General features: G+C 50.7%; 1 protein-coding gene across 1 annotated transcript in view; it reads left to right on the top strand.

Moving 5' to 3' along the window:
- The first annotated feature begins 18,162 nt into the window (after positions 1-18,162).
- Positions 18,163-21,016, top strand: part of CORO1C (coronin 1C) — a 60,747-nt gene continuing 57,893 nt past the window's right edge. Inside the window, exon 1 of the mRNA XM_081122516.1 lies at positions 18,163-18,692. The gene's annotated coding sequence lies outside the window, so the exon portion shown is untranslated. The remainder of the gene's footprint in view (positions 18,693-21,016) is intronic.

Raw genomic sequence — 21,016 nt, 5'->3', positions numbered from 1 at the left:
TCCACTCATGCTTTCTGGAGACAACACCCACATCACCCTCGCAGAATATGGGTGTTCCCAAAACTCGTCAGATACTCATTTCCCCTGCGCCCTAGGAGAATGTTCCCAGAACTGTTTTTACCCTGGTTTCGCCCGCAGAGGAGCAGTTCTGAGGTTGCGAGCGAGCAATCCCAGGTCACACCTCCCGCAGGGGTCGTTTTGCAGGGAGTGCGGGCTCCCTTGTGTTGACGCCTGGGGAAGCCCCTCTTGGCAAGATGCTTAGAAGAGGCTCCAACAGGAAGATCTTGGAGGATGCCTGCATTGAAAAAAATTTTTTTATTGATTCGAGAGAGAGAGAAACATCGATTTGTTGTTTCACTTATTGATGCATTCATTGGTTGATTCTTGTATGTGCCCTGACTGGGGATTGAACCCACAACCTTGGCATATGGGGATGACACTTGAACCACCTGAGCTAAGCAGGCAGGGCAGGATGACTGCATTTTAGGAGGATTTTCTTCATGGTGGGAAAGCCCTTTCCAAAGGGGATGTCCACCAACAGTGCCCAAAGTGAGGCCTGCCCAGCAAACACCACGCCCTTGTCACACACCCTAACGCAAGGGAGCCGGATACACCACCGCACCTGCTGTACGCCCAGCACTTCACATAAGAGATTCCTGTCCGTTGAAACCTCTAAGTGGCCCTATTGACACTATTCTCAGTTTATGGGTGAAGAAACAGGCCTGCAGGGTGCCCGTCATTTGCCCAAGGTTACATCTCGGAAGTGGTAAAGCTGGACAGGTATTGCTCTTTCCCCACCTGAACCTTTGTCCAGAGCTGTCCCCCAGCCCAGAAGTAGCAAGAAGCAAGCTGAAACCGCATCTTGATCTCTCAGGAGCCTGAAATGAAGCCTCCAGCCCCTGGGAAATCTGACCCACGTCCCTGCTCCAAAGGCGCTCTGGGCCACACAAGGTGTTTCCCTCCCCTAGTTTATACCGTGTTTTGCCTTTTAAAGGGAAACCGCCCATGTATCCTCAAATATACTGCAAAGGACCCCATTTCAGCCTGAAATTCTTTTTTTTCTTTTTTTTTTTGTAAACTGTTTCAGCAAATAAAATATTGGCATTTGCATGAGCAGCCTCCCATAGCACAGAGGGTGTGTGGGGTCTCTGACCTGAAGAGACAAATTCTCCCGTAAGTGGCTTGTTGGAGGTGGGGAGCTCCCTCTGGTTTTTAAACTGGATAGCAAACGGGGTTGGTGATGATGCAGCCTGCCTCATGGGGCCAATAATTTGAGAATTAGCTAATAACGTACGCAAACCCCCTTCTGCCTGGCACGCCTTACACGGAGTCCGTGGTGGCTGCTCTCGTTGGTACTGCGGGAGGGATGGAGGGGAGGGAGGAGGAAGGAAGCAGCCTACACCGAGCGTCTTCCACGTATGTCACCGGGTTGATCCTCACAGCAGATACGACCCTGTTTTACAAAAAGTTGGAAGCTCAGAGAGGTTAGGTAACAGGTCAGGGCCACACAGCCAGGAAGGGTCAGAGACCCAGGGTGCCTGACTCCAAATTCATCGGCTTTCCACCTCATTGTCTTTTCCCCAAAGAAAATAGCCCTTAATATACTCAGTGCAGTAATTAGCATGTAGTAGGTGCTTAATAAAGATTTGATGAGAGTGAACGAGTGAATTGAGTGAATGAATGAAATAATGCTGTGAAAATGAGTCCCAGTTTTATTCACCAAGGCTTGGAAAGTTGGGGAACACCCATGACTGCCTAACCCAAGTCCCCCCAGGGCAGAGGCTGTGTCCCTGACCCCTCCAGGACCCCAGCAAGAGCTCTTGGCATGTTGGACTGAATAAAACCCAGGTCAGTGCCAGGAATTTGCTATGAATCAAAGAATCCTGAGTTTCTCAGAGTCCAGAAGACTCTGAAAGGTCATCCAAGCCAAGTTACTTTATAACATCCATCCATTCCAACCCCCCGCCCCCACCCCATTCATGATGCCCCTGCCATGTGCCAGGCTCTGGGGACAAAGTGGAGGCACCTGTTTCATCCCTGGGGCCCTGATGGAAAGCCCTTCTATAAAAGACGAAAGAAAACACACACCACCTGCTAACAGCGGTGGGGTTAAGTAGGAATGGAGGTTTATGTCTTTTCCTCCTTTTATCTATTCCAAAATCTCTGCACCAGAATCGTGTTACTTTTATAATAATAAAAAAAAGGGAAATGTAAAGATTTCATAAAAGGAGAGTTTTGTATTGAGCTAAATGTGCACTCTAAGCTCCCAGGCATGTGGGGGGAGGGTCTTTCTCCCCTCTGCTCTCATCTCTGTGGCTCAGGGGTGCCGGGCAGGCTCACAGTCGGGGCTGTAAGCTTCTCCAGGCTGCTTGTGCCCACTCTGAGCATCTGAGGGGCTGGCAGTGGAACCACGTGGCGTGGTGAAAGCGTAGTGTCCAGGGCTGCCTTCGTGGGCAGTTGCACAGGACTCCACACTTACAAGATCCTGCAGTTGGTCTAATGCTCTGCTGTTCCTGTCTTAATATTTCTAATAATTCTTTTAAAAAATATACAGTTTTATTGATTTCAGAGAGAAGAAGGGGGGAGAGAGAGAGAAACATCAATGATGAGAGAGCCATTGATTGGCTGCCTCTTGCACACCCCGTCCTGGGTATTGGGCCTCAATCTCCTGGATCGTAGGTTGATACACAACTGCTGAGCCACACAGGCCAGGCTCAATTCTTTAACGAGGGCCAGGCCTTTTCATTTTGCACCGGGCCCTGCAAATTACATAGCTGGTCCTGGCACGGTCGCTGCACTCATCGAGGGCTTTGGAGCAAGACAGCCCTGGGTCTTGCTCCCTAACTCACCCACTCTGTGACCTGGAGCAAGCGACTTAACCTCTCTGTGCCTCAGTTTCCTCATTCGAAAGGCAAGAATAACCCCAAAGGGGTGCTGTAAAGATTAGCACTGTAATTAGCACAAAGTAAATACCCCTGAAATGATATATTATTTGCCTTATAAAGTACTTAGCACAAGGTCCTGGCCCAGAGCAATCCCTCCCTGAGTAGACGCTATAAAAGTGGGGAAGACACAGGTCACCACCCCCAGGCCAACCGTGCACCCTGCCAGCCTCTCTTCCCACCCCGCTCCCTTAAAATCGCTTTGAAGGACAGAAAGGAGCAAATCAAGCTCCCTGGACTGGGAGGAACAGCTGGGATGTGCACGTGTCCTCCCCCTCCCCCGCCACTGACCCCAGGACCACGCTGGCTCTGCCTCTCTCCCGCATAAACACCATTTGTCCCCGACCTGGACCCCAGCAGTTCTGCCCAACAAGGCTGTAGGGAGGGGAACTCGAGGGCGGCCTGGGAGCGTGGGCTTGTCCCCACTGCGATCCAGAGGCACATCCTGTTCTGGCGTTGCCATGGCACAGCCAAACATCTGCCACAACAGACGGCGGCTGGCAGCGGGGCGAGGACGGGTGAGGGCCTGGACAGGCAGGGGAGGCAGGGCTGGAGGGGCACAAGACCCGACAAGACTTGAGCCTGGGAAGGAACCACCCATCCCCCCGAACACGCGCACACACGAGCACACGTACATGGCACACACACGCATACACGCGGGCTGGCCTTCCAGGACAGGCAGACTTCCCACAGGAAAGAGTCCCTAATTCTTGACTTTCTTCCTGGAGGTCCCGGGAGAAGATCCCAAATGCGCAGCCCTGGCAGGACTGGGCCCTCCTGGATTTTTGTCCTGGTCCTGCTCACAACCAGGCCCCCAGAGCCGCCGAGGCCCCATCCCACTCCCAAGATGGAATTCGCTTTCCCGATACCGTTTTTCCTGATTAGAAAGTAAAACACAGTCGTTGTGCTCTAGCCGTTTGGGCTCAGTGGTTAGAGCGTCGGCCTGGGGACTGAAGGGTCCCGGGTTCGATTCCGACCCAGGACATGTGCCTCGGTTGCAGGCTCCATCCCCGGCCCTAGTCGAGGCATGTGCGGGAGGCAACCAATGGATGTGTCTCTCTCGCATCGGTGTTTCTCTCTCTCCCTTCCACTGTCTCTGAAAAGCAATGGGAAAAATATCCTTGGGTGAGAATTTAAAAAAAAAACCAAAAACACACACACAAAAAACACAGTCATTGTAACAAACTCACATGATCTAGAGGAGTGGCAAGAGCTGCACTCGTGGTGTAGGAGCCAGACGCGGGGCCTCAGACCTCTCATTCAAAATATGTGCATGAAAGGGTGCCCCCAGGCCTGTCCGACTTCAAAGCCCATGACCCTTCCACTAAAAACGCCTCCTCACATGTCTCCTTGACCCCACAGGGGCCGGATTCCCAGTCAATGGCAAGGGGTCCTCCCTCTTATTACTAGTCACCATCGCTCTGCTCCTGCCCTGTCCTTGGGGGTGGGGCAGCCCATCCAGACACTGCATCTCTGGCCTAAACCCATGACCCAAAGCTTCCACACAAAAGGGAGGACCCCTCATAGAAATCCACCAGAGACCGTGATTTGGGAGTCAGAGTGAGGTGAAGAATTGGGGGTTGTGTGGGGAGCTGGAGGTGGAAAGTGTTTCAGGCAGAGGGAAGCGTTGGTGCAAAGACCCAGGGGTGAAGGCCGGCGCTCGAGTTTCCACAAACTCTGAGTAATCCGTTTAACAGGTAAAATGAGGCCTGGGGCCCAGACCCTGCAAGGCCTTGTAGGCCATGGTCAGGCCATGGTCATGGGCTTGAGCCTGAGGTTGCAGGGGAGCCGTGGAGAGGCTGCAATTGGGCAGGAATGTGGTCAGCTTTCCCTCTAGCGCCACACTGCCTAATTTGGTAGCCACTGGTCACATTGTTTGGGACTGAACGTTTGTGACCTCATGCCCCCAAATCATATGTCGCAGCCACAACGCACAGCATGATTTTATTTAGAGATAGCGCCTGTGAGGAGGTAATAAAGGTTAAATGAGGTCGTAAGAGTGGGGCCCTAATGCTATAGGAACAGAAAGTAACACCAGGGCTCGCTCTCCATGTCTCTCTCTGCCTCTGTCTCTCTCTGTGTCTCTCTGTGTGTCTCTCTCTGTGTCTCTGTCTCTCTCTCTCGGCCATGTGAGGAAGCAGGCCACAAGCCAGGTAGAGCTCTCCCTGGGAAGTGAATTGGCTGGCACCTTGATCTTGGACTTCTCAGCCTCGGGAACTGTGAGAAAATAAATCTCTCTTGTTTAAGCCACCCAGCGTGAGCTAACTAATACACGTGTGGTTCATTAAAATTAAATTAAAAAGTCAGTTCCTCAGTTGGACTAGCCACACGTCCAGTGTTCAGTACCTACACGTGGCTACCTTATTGGACAATGCAGATTTAGAACATTTCCAGCATTGCAGAAAGTTCTGTGGGCATCATTGCGCTGGAAAGATCACTCAGGGTTCCGGGTGGAAAAGGTTTTTGGAGGAGACCAGCGAAGATGCCCACTGGGTGCCAGGGATCCAGTGACAGATGCTAGTGGCCAGAGCCTAGCGCAGTGCCTGGAACACAGTGCGTGCTCAGTAAATGTTCATTGAACAAACGAATGGCCTGGCAGAGAGTGAGGTGATGGGATGGACGTGGGAGGATGGTCTCAGGAGCACAGCAGGAGGCTGAAGGGCTAGGCCGTGGGGACTGGCATAGGTTCTGGCACGAGCAGGTGCGTGGATGGTGGGGCCATTGCCTAAGGTGGGAACCTGGGGAGGGGGCGATGGGAAAGGGGCATGAGGGCCAGCTTGTCTGGGTTGCCTGCGGAGGAGCCACATGGAGAAGCCCAGGAGGCCACTGCATCTTTGGGCCTGGAGGCCGGCAGAGGTGTGGGCCAGGCGGAGATCTGGGAACAGATGGGCAGGCCCAGGCGAGGGTGCAGGTACAAGACGAAGGGGACACGCAGGGGGATGCTGACATTGGAGAGGTGGCCGGGGGAACAGGAGCAAAGCCAGGAGTGAGCAGCGTGAGAAGTGCCACGATCACCAGGCGGACCTGTCAGCCAGGACCGGAAAGCCCTGGATGCAGCCCCGGGAGTGGCTGGTGACCTTGGAAAGAGAAGGCTCGGGGTGGGGAGGGAGAAGCCGAATGACATCTGGCGAGGCAGAGGCAGCAAGTGGCTACGATTCTTGACAAACGTTGGCGAAAGGGTTAAGGCTGCTCCTGAGGGGAGATGCAGGGTAGGGAAGGGAATGTCTCCCTTGAGATGGGCAACACCTGAGCCTGCTCACAGGTTAGTGGAAACGGGGGGGCTGAGGACCGAGGGAGAGAGCAGGAGTTAATTCAGGGAGGTCCAATGAGTGGGGTTTAAAACCTGCTTGGCTGACTACACCACACCAACAGCTGATCTTCTGAACATCCCAGTGAGGTGGGTATGTCTTGTTTATGCCCATTTCAGAGATACGGAAACTGAGGTTCAGAGTGGTTCAGCGATTTGCCCAGTCACCCTGGGCACCTTGTCCTAATTTCACAAGTCTCCATCTAGGCCAGCAAGACCTGGTCTTGAGTCCAACTCCGGCTCTGACTCCCAGGTGCATCCCCCACACTTTTCCGCCTTCTGGGATAAACCACAAAGTCATTAAGGGGGGAAAAAAAAAACAAGGCCCATAGTTCCCAAGTGGGAATAATTTAGCCAGCGAGAAAAGGGGGTAAGGGATACCACTCACATTACTGCTGGCACTTCCAAATGTACAACTGTGTATCCTATTGTCACCTCACTCCTGAATACGCTATCTTGTGAATCTGACAGCTGTTTACGATGCACAGCAACCAGGAGAGGTAGGGCCTATTACCTTCCCCTTTTTAAAGTGAGGAACTGGAGGCCCAGAGAGGCAAAGTAACTTGCCTGAGGCCACACAGCATGTCTCTGGAAATCAAAACGGGGTCTCTTCATCGCAAAGCCTGTGCTCATCTGCCAAACTGTGTCACTGATGTTAAAATTATAGCAGAAAAGCTTGTAGATTTTCTCTGTCAGGTCTGGCTTGCTGACTGAGGCAGGAGAAGAGTTAGCATTCAAGTCTCTCACCGGATCAGCCCTTTCCTCTCCCTCAGGGGTGTAATTGTCCCAGGCCCTGGGAAAGGGCTGGGTTTGATCTGCAGGGAGACTGCAACAGTCTGGTTGGAAGAAACCTGTATTTGCAGCCACTGAAAGCCCTTTGAGACCTGGGAGCCTTAGGGAAATAGGAGCAGATGGGGCCATAGAGTTTGTTGAGAAATGAACTCATTTTCTTTGCAATCCCTGGATAATTAATGTGTTGGGGTTGAGAAAAAGGCTGGTCGTTTCCCACTGAACTGCTGGAGGGGAAGGGGGCAAGGGAGGAACGTCTGTTTCTAATTAACAAGAGAAGCAGGATCCCTGTGGCCCTTCCTTGCCCTGTGAGCTAGAGAGGACTCAGTGTCCTAATTGGAGGTAACAGAGGGGATCAGGGAGCTGGATGAGGGCTGATCCCTGCCATCTAGCTGGGCTACCTACTGGCAGGACTCAAACCCTATAGGCAGCTGGTTAAAGGGGGGTTGCAGCCACGTGGGTACTCGGAAACCAAAATGCTCAGCTCTTGAGTACAAAATGCCCAGCAGGATGGATTTTTACATGAAGAACCAACTTCTTTACTTTCATTTTTTAAAATGTTTTTATTGATTTCAGAGAGAGGAAGGGAGAGGGAGAGAGAGAAACATCAATGATGAGAGAGAGTCATTGATCGGCTGCCCCCCGTATCCCCCCCAACTGGGGATCGAGCCCGCAACCCGGGCATGTGCCCTGACCAGGAATCGAACCAGCGACCTCGTGGTTCATAGGCCAATGCTCAACCGCTGAGCCACGCCGGCCGGGCCCAACTTCTTTTCTTCCTTCCTGGTCCCACCTCGGGGCACCCTGACCCTACCCATACTACTCAGTGACATGCCTGCCACCCACAGAAATAACCATTGCTCAAAGTGTGACGGTGTCTTCCCAGAGCATCTGCATTTACACATATATATTCCTTATTGAATTGTACAGCTGTGCTAGAGACGACTCGGCCAGTCTCCTACGGAGGACGCCCCGCCCAGGTTGTTCAGGATTTCTTACTATTGTAAGCAATGCCGTGATGAACATCTTTGTGCCTAAAGCATTTGTAGCACTTGCCATCTTTCCTTAGGCCAGATTCTCAGAAATGACAGCCTCCCTCCAAGCCTCCCCCCTTCTCCCCCCCCAGCGATCCACACCTCCTAATATTCATGCCTTTATGTAGTCGCCTTTCATACTGAATCAGGGCTAGCCTAAGTGGGCAATAAAATATGACAGAAGTGACAGTGAGTGACTTTCAAGGCTAACTCATAAAAGGCACTGCAGCCTGGCCGGAGTGGCTCAGTTGGTTGAGCGTCACCCTGTGCGCTGGAAGGTTGCCGGTTCAATTCCCCGTCGGGCCACGTACCTGGGTTGCAGCTTTGATCCCCCCAGTCAGGCAGCATTTGGAAGGCAACTGATTGATGTTTCTCTATCTCTCTGTCTCTTCCTTCCTCTGTAAGCATGTCCCCAGGTGAATATTTAAAAAAAAAAAAAAAAAAGGCATTGCTTGGTGTCTTCAATCTCTCAATCTGGGGAAGCCAACTGCCATGACATGAGGACACAGAGATGCCCGCCTGACAAGGAACTGCAGCCTCCCGCCAACAACCACATCAGCTTGTCAGCCATGTGGGTGACCCCCTCTGGAAGGGGCAGTGGCCTTCAGGCAAGCCTGTCGCTGACCGCAGCCCCACGAGGAGCCCTGAGCCAGAACCACACTGCTGGCCTATGCTCCAGGGAGGAGAGATGATTTCGCTGCTTTAAGCCAATACGTTTTGGGTGGTTTGTTTCACAGCTGTAGGCCACTAATATCCCGGATGGAAGACCAGAGCACTTTGAAGACTCATGATGGAGATGCATTTTTTCCTCTCTTTTTCATGTTGCCAGACAGTCAGCTGGTACTTTGGCTGTTCGTTGGCCTGCGTGATCTGAGATGACCTCCTGACAGGGCCTCCTATCAGCTCTGGGGTATGGAATATATTTGGAAAGCCCCATGCGTGACCAACAGCCCTTCCCACGCTGTTCCCACAGAGATTGGTTTTTGATTTGTGGCCATGGGCACTTCTGGAGAAGGGGGTACACAGCTTGTTTCTGGTGCCCAGCTAAACCCTCTTGACAGCCCAAGCCAGGCAGCGCAGTAAGCCCAGCCTTCTGTAAGTTAATTGCTTCTTTCTTTCTATGGATTCTCAAGCTTTAAAAGGAATATAAGCCAGAACGTCTGGCTCGTGAAAGAATATTTCATTAGAGGCCATACAACCAGAATGAGGGATGTGACAAAGTCGGCTTCCGTTTCTCTGGTTTATGTGCTCCAAAGCTTCAGGGTGCTGGGGTTGGCAGAGGGGGCCTCACCGCGTGGCTCCATGGCCTCTGCCAGCTTCTCTGAGCTTCAGTGTCTTCGTCCGTCGAGTGGGAGGTAAAGGCTGTGTTTCATTCATCTAGTGCCATGTGACAGACACCCCAAAGTATTAGTGGTTTCAAACCACATACATTACTGAGCTCCCGTCTGTGGGGGCTGGCTTGGCTGCGTGTTTGCTCTGCACCTGTGGTCGGCGGGGAGGTCTAGGATGGCTTCACTCACGTATCTGGTGGTCGGTGGCTGCTGGCTGGGGCGATGAGGTGCTACTGGGCTACGACAGTCATCATCCAGCAGGAGAGCCCGGGCTCTCTCACATGGTGCTGGGTGCAGCAAGACAGAGCCGTTCTCTAGCACGCAGCTTTTAAGTCTTCGCGAGTGTCATGTTTGCTGATGTCCCACTGGCCAAGGCCAGTCACATAGTTAAGGCCAGAGTCGGAGTGGAGAGCAACTCCACAGGGCATGGCTAGACGGAGGTGAACCATCTGAGGCCATTTTTGCAATCCATCTCAGTGTCCCTGGCGGAGATACTGGGAAGAATAAAACATGATAGGCTTTTAGGTAGTAATTAAGGGAATAGAAATCATTAATTAAGATAATAGAAAACAGAGTGAATGAACAAGCCTCATTTTCCAAGTGAGAGAACTGTGGTTCAGAGAGGTTGATAACTTACCTAGAGTCACACAGCTAATCAGTGAAACAGCTGGACTCTGAACCCAGGGCTGACTCCAAAGCTCACGTTCATAGCTGTTCCTTGTGCTGCTTTCCCAGCTCATGTGATTCAGTTTAAGCATTAAAAGGGACAACAGGAGCCTGTACCTGGTTTATAAACTCATCCCACCATGAGGGTCCGGCTCATTTGAAAGAGGCCACTGACGATTGCTTGTCATTTGTAGTTCTGGATTGAGTGCAGTCAAACCTGGTGCAAAGTAGAAACTGGAAAGCACTTGTTTGAATAAAAGATATTGCCACTGGTTCCCACGAGGATTTATGTACACATGGAGGCAGAGGGAGAGCTGCTTGGCTCCCACGTCTCAGTAGTTCCTTCCTGCTGCTAACGATTTGGGGCAAGAGTGTCTGTGTCTCAGAGCATATGTTCTCCCAGCTCAGCTCTCCTTGGGGGGGAGCCATTTTCTCCCCTCTCAGAAAAGGAGGGGACACTTCCTTGGGGAGAAAACAGATGATCTGACACCTAAGACTTCTGCTGGGAAAGGCAACAGCCAATGGGGGCTATGATCAAAACCTGTAAAGGGAAAGGGAACAGATTCCAAACCAGGGCCCAGGCCTGGTGCGGTTTTTCTGGGCGTGTTCAGGGTCTCGAGTCTTCAGGAGAAGCATGAGGTCCTTAAAGTCCCAGGTGCAGCCCCGACACTGGGGAATAGGACCCCTGGTTCCTTTGCTTTTGTTTATATCTGAAAGGCTCCGTTGGTTGGAGCTGCACCCGGCTCACTGAAGGGTTGCAGGTGTGACCCCAGTCGGGGCACTCATGGGAAGGCGGCTGATCGATGTCTCTCTCTCACATCCATGTGTGTCTCTCTCTCTTCCCCTTTCTCTAAAATCAATAAGCACGTCCTCGGGTAAGGGTGGAAAAAAAGAACAAACGGCAATAACTCAGCGATTTGGGCACAGGGGATGGGGTGGGCAGTGCAGGCTCTGAAGTCAGAAACCCCATGTGACTCCTGATTCTGCAGGACAGAGCTCTATAATCTCAAGCTCCTTCTCCTCTTGAAGCCTCAGTTTTCCTTTTCTGTGAAATGGGCATGGTAATAAGCCCATTTCCTAGGCTGCTGTGAAGATTCAATAAGATCTGTCCTGTAAAGCCCCTAGCCCAGGAAGGCTGAATAAGCTCCCTGTGTCTGAGCCAGGGTTTTTCAATGTCGCTACTATGGACATCTGGGGTCTAATACTTCTTTGTTGTGGGGCAGGACGGAAGCTGCCCTGTGCTTTGCAGGATATTTAGTAGCACCCAGATATTGCCAAATGTTACCTGGGTGGGAGGTGGGAGAGGAGGGAGCAAATTATCCCCAGCTGAGAACCACTGATCTAAGCTTTTATTGTTATCAATGAACAGTAATTCCCTTTATACGTGGGGCTGAGGCATCTGATTGGCGAGGGGTCCGAGGGCCAGGTTGGGCTTTGGAAGCTGTAGCTCCTGCCACTGCAGACGACACAGGCAGTTACAAGGTTTATTACCTCAATAACGAGATTTACGCGGATGAGTGAGCCCTTTGTGTGCCGAGATTTATGTTTAAATTTTGAAAAATCTTCACAGGAGCATTGTCTGTCTGGAAATTCTTCCAGCTGGGGTTCTGCCAAGATCATCAGAGTGACATTGGGCTTGGGGGTCTTGAGATAACACCTTGAATTTACAAAATTCCTTCTCCTCTTTCAAAAAGACAACTTTTTTTTTGAAACCCTCACCTGATATTTTCTTCCATTGCTTTATCAGAGAGAGAAAGAGAGAAAAACATCAATGTGAGAGGGACACATCAATTGGTTGCCTCCCACACTTGCCCAAGGTACGTGCCCTTGGATGGAATCGAACCCAGGACCCTTCAGTCTGCAGGCCGACGCTCTAACCACTGAGCAAAATTGGCTAGGACAAAAAAAACCCCAACTTTTTAAAAATTTCAAGCCATTGAATGCACTTTGAAGGAAAATTACAAAATACAGAACAAGACATGTGGAAAGGAAACTCACCCATAACTCGAATCCTGTCACTTGGAGATAATTTCTATTGAAATATGTGTGTGTGTGTGTGTTTTATGACAATGGGACATACTGTTTTCTGGCCTGCCTTTTTCATCTAACAGCACATCTGGAACACCTTTACATATCATTAAGCAACAGGTATTCTTCCACAAAATTCTTTTATTTTTCCTGCTTAAGAACCTCCTGTGGCTCCTGGTGGCCCGGGGATAATTAGGCTCCCCAGGGGGACAGGCGAGGCCGCACCCCATTGTTTGTGTTGAGCTGCAGTCCTCTGCGGGCGTTACCTGGACAAGTGGAGCCGGAGACCACAGACCTGAAGCCAGAGGGTCGAGGCTGGGTTCTGGGAACCCATTTTTGCCCCCAGCATGAGGTGCAGACTTTTTGGCTGCGGTCCATTCTCGCCAGTGCCGAGCCTCGGGGTGTCCTCATGGGCTCTCTCCATGATAGCATTCTCTGCAGTTACTGCGCTGGAATGTATTTCTTGTTGCTTCCATCGGGGCTGTTTCCTTAGGAAACGGTGGTGTGAAAAGCATCCTTACACACCCACACTTGAAGCTATATTTGTAAATTTGTGGACTCCTTCAGGAATTCACTTACTCGTAAAATTGTATTTGTACCGCCCAAAGCGACGCTCGCGGTGTTTTTGCAGTCCTTTGTGGGCATGTGCATGCACATGCACAGAGTAGTGAAAATTTGAGTCACCCGATTTGCACATTGCCAGCTGAGGTCGAACAAGGCAAGGCTCGGCCCGCTCGCCTCAGCTCTCTCCCTGTGGCAAGTGTCCTTTCGCAGCATATTTAGTGCCGTATTTTTAGCATTCATGTGCTTTTTTGGGGCATGATTTTGCTATTTAAAATGGCCCCCAAGTGTAGTGCTGTCTAGTGTTCCCAAGCATAAGGAGGCTGCGGTGTGACTCAGGGAGAAAATGCATGGGTTAGATAAGTTCCACTCAGGCAGGAGTTATGGTTCTCTTGGCCATGAGTTCAATGTGAATGAATCACTGGCTTCCAGGAAACTAACTGACCCTGTGTTTCCTCCAGGAGCAGTGATTCAGTATTGGCTAATTCAGTGTTCCTCGTGATTGACAGGATATAACTACAGCAAATAATAAGAATTGACTGTATCTCTGCATGTGACCATGAGCATTGCCTTAGGATAAATGTCTGAGAACATCTCTTCTGAGGTCTTTTGAGTTTGTATCAGATCTCGCTGGGTAAGAAATCTCAGTTTCCTCCTCTGCAAAATGGGGATTTAAAAGCCATATTATTTTTCATCAGCTTAGTAGGAAGACTCAGTGAGTTAGTGCCTGGCAAGTTGGTAATACTGGGCCAGGTGATCGGTAAGAGCTTAGTAAGTACCAGCTCCATTACAGTCGTGGTTGTATTAAGGATCTGCGGCAGGAGCTCTCACACACATAATCTCAGCCCCCAGCACGTGGAGGGCCCTGAGCCAAAGTGTGCCACATGCACTTTCTCATGGATACTCCCACAGCACCATGAGGTGGTGTCAGAGAAGGCTGAGTAGGCAGCAGGGACTTCAATCCCCACCCGTGGTCGTGAGGCCCTCCCCCACTGGTGCCAGTGGAAACCACAGGAGGAGTCTGGATTTCCACCCCCGCCCGACAGAAATGACATGCTCCTCTCTCTTTGCTCTAGTGCGGTGTCGGAGGACATCTGAGGACGCTAATGACTGACACGCAAAGCAAACAGTATATCACTGTCTAGATGTTTATAGAGGAAATCTTTAAGACAAGTATGTTACAAATGGAAGACGGTGAAGGAACATGAAGGGAGGTAAGAGCTCTACACTACAGTTAAAGTGGTAAAATGATGCCAGTAGACTGTGAATGTATCTATAGATATAGACTTCTCCACATCTATAATGTAATACTTAGAGCAGCCACAACAAAAGCTATACAAAGAGATACACTCAAAAACACTGTAGGTAACTCAAAATAGAATTCCAGGAAGTTTTCAAGTAACCCACAAGTAAGCAGAAAGCAGAAAACAAATGAAAAACGGAAAGAACATAAAGCACAAAACAAAATGGCAGACTTAAGCTCTAACATATCAACAATTACCTTAAATGTAAGAGGTCTAAACATACCAATTAAAAGGCAGAGATTGGCGGAGTGCATTAAAAATCGTGAACCAATCAAGTATGTTATCTTACTTCAAATATGCTGATATAGGTAGGATGATAGTAAAAGGATAGAAAAAGATATATCATGCAGATTTTAATAAAAAAAGAACACAGGGCCCAGCCAGTGTGGCTCAGTGGTTGAGCACTGACCTACGATCTAGGAGATTGTGGTTAGATTCCCGGTCAGGGCACATGCCTGGGTTTTGGGCTCAGTCCCTAGTAGGGGACGTGCAGGAGGCAGCCGATTAATGACTCTCTCATCACTGATGCTTCTATCTCTTTCTCTCCTTCTTCCTTCCTCTCTCTGAAATCAATAAAGATATATTAAAAATAAATAAATAAATAAATAAATAAATAAATAAATAAATAAATAAAAATAAAAAGAATGCAGGAATGGCTATGTTAATATTAGATAAAGTATATTTTAGAGCAAAGAAAATTACCAGAGAAGGGCATTCTATATACCTATTAGAATGGCTAAAATGAAAAATAGTGACAGCACGAAATGCTGGTGAAAATGCAGAGAAACTGGATCACTCATAGCTTGCTAGTGGGTGGGGATGTGAAATGATACAGTTATGCTGGAGAGTAGTTTGGCAGTTCCTTAAAATACTAAACACACAACTACCATAATGACCCAGCAATTACACTCCTGGGCATTTTTCACAGAGAAATTAAAACTTATGTTCACACAAAAACCTGTACATGAATGTTTATAATGTTTATAGCAACTTTTTAAAAATAATAAACTGCTCCAAACTGGAATCAACCCAGGTTTCCTTCAATGGGTTAAACAAACGGATACATCCATACTTTGGAATACTACTTAGCAATAATAAGGAACAAACTATTCATACATGCAACAATCTGGACACATCTCTAAAGATTTATACTGAGTGAAAAAAGCCAGTACCAACAGGTTGCATACTCTATGACTTGTCACTAATGAAATAACGAAATTGTAGAAATTGAGAGCAGATGAATGTTTGCTAAGGATAAAGGAAGGGGTCAGGGCAGGAGGGAAATAGTTGTGTCTCTAAAGGGGCAATGTGAGGAGTCCTTGTGGTGATGGAAAAGTTCTGTATCTTGACTGTATCAAGGTCAATACCTGGGTTGTTATATTGTACTATGGTTTTGCAAGATGCTACCATAGGGGGAAACTGGGTAAGGGGTACATGTGGTCTCTTTGTATTATTTCTTACACCTGCATGTGAATCTACAATTCTCTCAAAATAAAAAATTTAATTAAAAAATACATCCTTCTGTAGCCAGTCTACCATTTTCAGCTTTTATTTGCAGAAAGCAGTGACAATCAAGATTTATCCATGTAGAGTGAATGTTAATGTTCTCCAAGCTTTGTCTTCTTCTGTCACTCACTGAGGGGTCTTGTCTACTGAGATTACTCCAGGGGATCCTACTCTCATTTCTTTAATATCATTATTATTTGTTAATGTTTCCACAGGGTAATTCGCTGAGCTTCCAGGTTGCCCTGGCAACCTAAGAATAATGTCCCCCATTTGCTACTAAGAGAAACTGGAAAAATGATTTGCTTAGGAGCCTCCGAATGCACGTCCCACAATTCTTTCTTCCTCATACATGAGTGGTTTGGAATCACTCTTGTTTTTCTTGATCATTAGATTCATCGCCACCTAGCATCTATCTTAGGCCTCTTGGAAATCGCCACCTTTTGGGAGCAGGGAAAGATTCTCAAATACGGTATCTTACCTGGACCTGAATCCCTCCATTCAGGGCCAGCTTGGACAGAGCCAAGGCTTCCTCAGGGCCCATAAAGGGGTTGCTATGGCTTCAAGAACAGTGAGATGATGGAGGTTCTCTCCCAGCAAGGACAGGGTTTTGCAATTTTCCTGCTGCTTCTGGGAACAGCAGCTCTTGGCTGACCATGTTTGGAGCAGGTGTGAGGTGGGGTGGTGAGGTGGCAGCTTCTGGCTTTAGATGCTTCCTGCGTTAAGAATTACCTCCCTCAAACCAGGGATAAAACTAGGAGCTGAAACAGGCAGATGGAAGGCAAAGGCCTTGGGATCTTTCTTTCACAGTGTATTCTGTGGCTGTTCTATGGTGATGTCATTGGGGGGAATTGGTGTCATGGAAAATTTTACTTCTAATTTCATCATTTAAAGAACTGGGAGGAGGGAATCAATATGTTTTAAACTTTAAACACCTACTTTGTGCTGGGCACTATGCTGGATGCTTTGCCATGTCTTAATTCATGGAATCCAAACTGTTCAATCTTCAAAACCACTCGCTGAGGTAAGCATTTGGATGAGCAACACTACCTAGAGTAGGGCTCAGAGGTAAGTCACTTGCTCAAGGTGACACAACTAGTAAGTAATGGAGAGTGAATTTAGAGCCAAGTCTCTCAGAATCCAAAGTCTATGCTACCATAGAGGTTGTTTAATGTAATGACTAACTGGCTAAGAGTGAAGACTCTGCAATTAAAGGAATGTCAGTTCTATCATTAGCTCCCCTCCGGGGTTCAAGCTCATGACCTTGGACAAGTAGTTTAACTTCTCATTTTCTTCACCTATATAGATGGGTATTAAGAATTGCTTTGGAGCCATTGTATTGCTGAGGGGATATCAGAAGATTTTGCATTTAAATCACACAGAAAATGCCCGGCTTGTATAAGCGATGGAAAATGTTAGCAGTAATCTGTTTTCAAAGAGTAAGCCGGTTTGGTTTCCAGTTCCATCTCAGGGCGCTTTTATCAATCTTCGTTTTCCTAGAACCACTCGGAACTCACCTGCCATCAGTGCCCTCGCTCCATTTAAAGACAGGCATCCTGATAACGGCCCATCATTTTTGTGCACCACCAAATGCCAGGCGCTGCACTAGGCGCACGGCCACCTTCATCTCGTTTAAGTGGAGTGAGCGGCCAAGTCTTGCTGTGCGGGAAGGGTGCTCGGTCCCTCCTCTCCTGTGGTCAGTGGCAGAAAGAAATGCATCCCTCCTTCTTGAAGCCCTGCAGTGGAGCAGCAGGTACCCTGGAAAGAAGGCTGACCGCGAGTCAGGCACCCTGCTAAGTGCATCGCTCCCAGCGAGCTCTGGGAATCCTTCAGGGAGGGGCTGGTACCACAGCCTCGCTGTTTCACTGATAAAGAAACTGACGCTTAGGAGGGATAAATAATTTGCTGCTAGAGCTGTTCTGGTCCAGGTGGACATTGATTTACACAGCGCACGTTTCTGAGGCTGATGCTTACAAGGAAAAATCCCCTTGTGCAATTGCAAAGATGCCTTGCTTTGGGAAGTAAATAGCCCTGCCCCTCAGCTTTGCCCATGTCCCCAAATCCTGATTCTTCAGAACTTAGCATTTTTAGAAAGGGACTCTGGCTATTATTTATAGGACAACTTGATTACGCTAAAGATTAGGAAATTCAGGCATATAGAGGTGAAGGAAACTGCCCCAGGACACAGTCTGACAGCGGAAGAGGGACTTTCAGGCCGGGGCCGTCTAGTTATCGAGCAAACGGGTGGGGGGCTTGGTCCAGGAAAAGGAAGGGAGGGACCGTGCATCCTTTATTTTCTCACCTGCGAAATGGGGTCAAGACGCGCCCTCCCTGGGCCGGTGGAGGGGCACAGGGGCGTGGCTCAGCCCAGCGTCAGCCGCCCGGTACTAGGAATAAGACAATGGAAGTGGGGGGAGGGCCAGAGCCCCGGGAGTCCCCAGAGGTGGGGGGGAGGGGGATGTCGGGAGCGGAGGCGGGGCTTCGGAAACCAGAGGCGGGGATTCCAGGGTTTGGGGCGGGGCTTGGAGGCTCCGGCATTCAGATGAGTGGGCGGGGCTTGAGGTGGATGCGGCGAATAGGGTGGCTAGCTGTGGGCGGGGCTTCCAGGGCGAGGCGGGGCTTTGTGGTGCCGATAGGTCAGTCCCGAAGCAGTGGGCGGGGGCCGGGCTCGGAGCCAGGAGGCCGGCGGAGGGCTGGGACGGGTAGTGGGCGGGGCTCAGGGGAGCCGCCGTTCCGGTTTTAAGGGGCTCCCCGGGGACTCTCTGAGGGGCGGGGATGTAGCCCCCGCGGAGCCCAGCAGGTCAGTGGGCGGACTCTAAGAACACCGCCCCGGGTTATGAGGAGCGGTGGGCGTGGCTCGGGGGCGCCCGTGGGTGTGGCGCTCCGCGCGCTGAGATAACCAGTGGGCGGTGGTGCTCCGCGGGCTCACCTGCATCGCTCGGCGCGACCGGAGGGGGCGTTAGGGAGAGCCAGGCGCGGCTCGGACGGTGGGAAGCGCACTTCCCAGCCGGAAGTGGGCGTGGCTCGCCGCAGCCCTGCGACTCTGGTTGGGCGCGGCCCGTCGCGGGGGCGGAGCCTGCGTGCGGCGGCGGGGGCCGTGGCGGCTGCCCGTGCCCCTCCCCCGCGCGGCGCTCAGTGCCAGGCGGCAGGCGACAGCGGTTGGAAGCTTCGCCCGGCTGTGCAGCGGGGACTTCGGCGGCGGCGGCGCCTCAGGCACCTCGGTCCTGGTGAGCAGCGCGCGCTCGGCGGGGCCGCTTGGGAGCGAGGCGGGCGGACCTGTTCTCTCAGCGCGTGCGGCGTCGGCTGACAGGAGCCGGCGGGGCGTGGGGAAGGGCCGGGCGTAGGGGGGTGGGCTGGGGCGTGCGCGCGGGGTGCGGGTCTCTGGGCCGGGGGCTCGCCCTGGCCAGTGTGCAGGGCGTTGGGGTCGGGGCTGCTGCCCGAGGCTCGGGGCCTGGGAAGAGGGAGTTGGGGACAGAATCGCTTGGCCTGGGGAGAGTGAACCCTGGTCCCTGTGGGGAGGAGACAGTCTAGGGGAGGCTTTTTGGGGGCCGGAGCCCACCTGGCCGGGTGAGGAGCCGCGGGCCGAGTGGGGACTGGGCTGGCCGAGGAAGGTTGTCGGGGGTCAGGCACCCGTCTGGTTGGGTGGGGTCTTGGGTGGGGAGGGCCTGCTGGAGGCTAGGGCGCAGAGCCCGGGGGCTCCGGGGCTGGAGGCGGACTTCGAGCGGCCCTTGGGAGCGAGCGGGTGGGGGGTAGGCAGGGTCCGGGTTCCAGTGTGGCCCGGGCGAGCCGGGCCCAGCCTGAGAGGGGCGGGGGTGACTCTCCGGCCTGGGGGTTGCCTGGCTTGGGGTGAGAGGCTAGCTCTGGGCTCTGAAGATCTGGGTTAGGGGTCGGGAAGGGCGGAACAGGCCAGAGCTGGAGTAATGTGGGTGGGGGCGGTTTGGGAAGAGGATGAGCCCAGAGGTGGGAGCCGAGGGCTGGGACTGGCGGCGGGGTGGCGGGCGGGGGGGGGGCAGAGAGGAAGAATGAAGCGGGAATGCTGCAGGGTCGGGGGCCTGGAGCGTCCGAGTGAACGGGGTGATTCCGAGCTGTGCGCCCCCAATAGCGGAGCAGCTAGAGCCGCTGGCGAGGGACGCGGTGGAAAGGAGCGAGGTGCAGGTGGGGCTCCGCTGCGCTTAGGTGACCGAGGATGAGGTCAGCCGTGGAGGGTGGAAGCGCAGGAACCGAGCTCTCCCGCCCGTCTGCACCGGCGCCCGCACCTCGGCTCTCGGCCGCTCAGACGATCTGAATGCGTTGGGGGAAGTGGCCGGCTGCGGGGAGCTGAGAAGAAAGGGGCTTCCTCTCGGAGAGAGGCGCTGGCCCTGCCGTCCTTTTTTGGGAGTGTTCAAAGGGTTTTTGATGGCTGGAAAAGGAAACGTAGGGCTTTACTGCGCGGCCGTTTAGAATCACATCCTATATTTGGCCTTAATGTAGGCTGCCCTTGTTTTGTGGTGTCTGAAGTCCTCGCTCTACATGTTGCAAACGTGGGATTTGGTGTGAGAAGCAAATTGCAAGTTGTTCGTCTCCTCCAGGACAGCAAGATAAAAAGGCCCTTCTTACCTCTAAGACATTGAGAAAGAATTGAACATAGTGCGTGTTTATTTAAATTGGTCCTGGGCGGCGAATATAGCGCTTTTGGAAATAGTCATCACAAAATATTAGGCTCTCTTACTGGGCCTTCCTGCCGGGCTTTATATTCTAAAACTGCACTTGTTGGGATCTTAGTCATTCTGTATAATAATGCATTTCATTGTCCTTATCTGGCAGAACTCTCTCCTGACACCAGGGCCTGCTAGAATAGTCAGAGACGTCATTAAGTGTAAGCAGTTGCTTTGTACCGCCTGTTCAGTTGTGAAGGCAAATAGATATATGTTTATAGTACTTCTTTTTCTGCATTCCCTGTAAAACTGAAGGAATTGGAAAAATATATTTTGGACTTAATTCTGTGTATTTCAGAAAAGTAATTTAAGGAAACTAATTTTTTTGGCTTGGAGGTAAATTTCAGAGTCGCAAGTGTTTGGATATAGTAACCTTTGGGTCCGAGAGATTGCATAAATAAATAGGGGGGAAAGTAGAATAAAACTGGAAATTGTGTTTTATGTAGGTCTTGAAGGGCAGGCAGTATTTTGTGGTAGGCGATAGTCCTGTGGACTGAGGATTGAACAAAGATTGGTATAAAGGTCGGGTACACACGTTTTGGACAAATCTGGAATGCGCCCTGTGTGTATTTGTTTTTGATTATTTGTGGAAGGTACAGTAAAGCATGATGAATTTTAATAGACATGAATGAGATATCACTGCACACAGCATTGGATTTTTCATGATAATTTGTTAGTTTACCTGCAGATTGCACAAATCAGCATTTATGTCTATTACTTTATATATAGTTTAGGATTAGATTTAGGGTTGAGAAATAGCACTTTTTATTTACTTATTTATTTATGTATTTTTTAATCCTTTTCTGAGGCTATGTTTTTACTGATTTGAGAGAGAGAGAGAGAGGGAAACATGGATC

This window comes from Miniopterus schreibersii (genome assembly GCF_964146895.1).
Source record: "Miniopterus schreibersii genome assembly, chromosome: 20".
In the NCBI taxonomy this organism is placed as follows: domain Eukaryota; kingdom Metazoa; phylum Chordata; class Mammalia; order Chiroptera; family Miniopteridae; genus Miniopterus; species Miniopterus schreibersii.
The sequence above is the reverse complement of the archived record's forward strand: the minus strand, read 5'-3'. Positions and strand labels throughout refer to the sequence as shown.